This window comes from Schistocerca piceifrons, chromosome 7 (assembly GCF_021461385.2).
Source record: "Schistocerca piceifrons isolate TAMUIC-IGC-003096 chromosome 7, iqSchPice1.1, whole genome shotgun sequence".
Classification (NCBI taxonomy): domain Eukaryota; kingdom Metazoa; phylum Arthropoda; class Insecta; order Orthoptera; family Acrididae; genus Schistocerca; species Schistocerca piceifrons.
In genome coordinates, this window is record NC_060144.1 from 437,756,942 (window position 1) to 437,759,269 (window position 2,328).

The following is a 2,328-nucleotide window of genomic DNA, read 5'->3' on the forward strand; positions in this document are numbered from 1 at the left end:
TATTGTAACACTATTATCTTCTGCAAGAAATTGTTGATTGTTAAGTGGGAGTTCATTCACATACATAAGGAATAGAAATGGATCCAAAATTGAACCCTATGGGAATCCATTTGTGATTTTTACCATAGTCACTAAAATTTTCTACCTTTCAGACATTGTCAGGATTATTCAGCGCAATTATTTGCATTCCTTTGTCAAATGTGATACAAACTAGTTGTATGTAAAGCCACTAATTCCATAAAATTTCAGTTTTTTAAAGAGAGTATCGTGATCTACACACTCAAAGGCCTTGGAGAGATCACAAAACATACCAGCAGGCGATATATTATTATTTAAGGCTTGTACTGCTTGATGAGTGAATGTATAAATAGCATTCTTAGTTGATCAACCCTTCTTGAATTCAAACTCTGATATGACAAGTAAATTGTTTCCACTTAAAAGTGTGATTAGTATTGAGTACATTACTTCATCGAATATTTAAAAATAATAAAATGAAATTTTCACTCTACAGCAGAGTGTGCGCTGATATGAAACTTCCTGGCAGATTAAAACTGTGTGCCGGACCGAGACTCGAACTCGGGACCTTTGCCTTTTGCGGGCAAGTGCTCTACCAACTGAGCTACCCAAGCACGACTCATGGCCCGTCCTCACAGCTTTATTTCTGCCAGCACCTCATCTCCTACCTTCCAAACTTAACAGAAGCTCTCCTGCGAGACGAGGTGCTGGCAGAAGTAAAGCTGTGAGGATGGGGCATGAGTCGGGTTTGGGTAGCTCAGTTGGTAGAGCACTTGCCCACGAAAGGCAAAGGTCCCGAGTTTGAGTCTCAGTCCGGCACACAGTTTTCATCTGCCAGGAAGTTTCATTTAAAAATAATGTTACTAAGGAAACTGGACAATAGCTGTTTAAGAGTGTCTTGTCACCAATCGTATGAAGTGCTTCAACAGCTGCATCCTCTAACCTGTCTGGAAAAATCCACTGAGCTAGTGATGCATTACATATATCGCTAAGGACATTACTTATTAAGTTGGAACAACTTTTAAGAATTCTGTTTGACATACCATAATTACACTGCACAAGAGCTTTTGTTGTTTAGAATTTTTGTAGTTGTATTAATTTCAGTGAAGGACGTTTGGTGCTACTTCTCATTGCCTAAAGTATTATGGAATGGCATTTTTAATATGTTCACTTGCTTATTCAGCTGAATCATTTAATCCTATATTGGGTGTTACGTTTGGAAAGACACTGCTAAAAACATTTGCAGCTTATGAATTATCACTCACGACATCCTCATTTAGTTTAATTGTTATGGAGTCATGTACACTGACTGACTGTCCTGTCTTCGATTCGATAATATCTCATATAATTATAAGCCTGTTATTTGCATTATTTATTTCTGTCAAGATGTGCATACTTCAACACATTTTAATAACTTTCCTTAAAATACTACAGTATTTTTATAGTTTGCAGGTAATGTCGGATCTTGACTTAATCTGGTTTCTACTTAAATTTCCCTCTCCCTCTAACATGAGATTGTAATTCCCTTAATTATACATGGTGTGCTAGTTTTTTAATGCGTCTTTCGGATAACTTTTTAGGAACTCAAGTTTAATATATTGACACGGATTTACTATGGAATAAATTTAATTTTACATTAGAATCTCTTTTTATGTATACCTCAACCCATACCAGCCCCTTCAGCTTACTCTTAAAACGTATCATCCTGTGCTGAGGAAAAAGAAACTACATGTAAGAATGTACATTGTTCTCAAGGATAAATACATTCTCGTGTTGCTTCGTGGTGCCTTCCTGATTGACGAGAATGCCACGAAAACGTTCTCCAGATCGTAACCGTTGCAGGGTGTTTGCTTTGAGACGTTTCTCGCTGTACACACCTATGGGTATGTGTCCGATGGTGCGCAAAACGTGATTCATTTGAAAAGACGACCCTGCCCATCAGCGGACGTCCCAATGCGGTGCTGGCGTGCAAGTTCCAGCCTTCGTTACCGACAAACAGCTGTCAGCATGGGTGCGTGAACCAGGCGCCTGCCACGGAGGCCCATACGTAGCTGAAAGGTCGTTAAGGGCACGCTGTTGGAAGCCCCTTGGTTCATTTGGGTGGTCAGTTGCTTAACTTTCACACGTCTATTCTCCCACACACATTTCAGCAGCTGTTGTTCACTCCTGTCATCTATGGCCCGCGGTGCACCACAGTTATCTCGGCGCCAGTTTTGGATAATGCCATTTCGCCATGCACGGTATTGTTTAACCATGGCAGTATGCACACAGTTTACAAACTTAGCCCTTTCGGAAATGCTTCCACACTTGACG

The 2,328-nt window shown here is 40.0% G+C and overlaps 1 non-coding gene across 1 annotated transcript; it reads right to left on the reverse strand.

Annotated features, from left to right (window-relative positions):
- Positions 1–555: 555 nt before the first annotated feature.
- Trnal-caa lies at positions 556–630 on the reverse strand. The gene has a single exon. It is a non-coding gene; the product is annotated as a tRNA-Leu (tRNA).
- Positions 631–2,328: the final 1,698 nt, after the last annotated feature.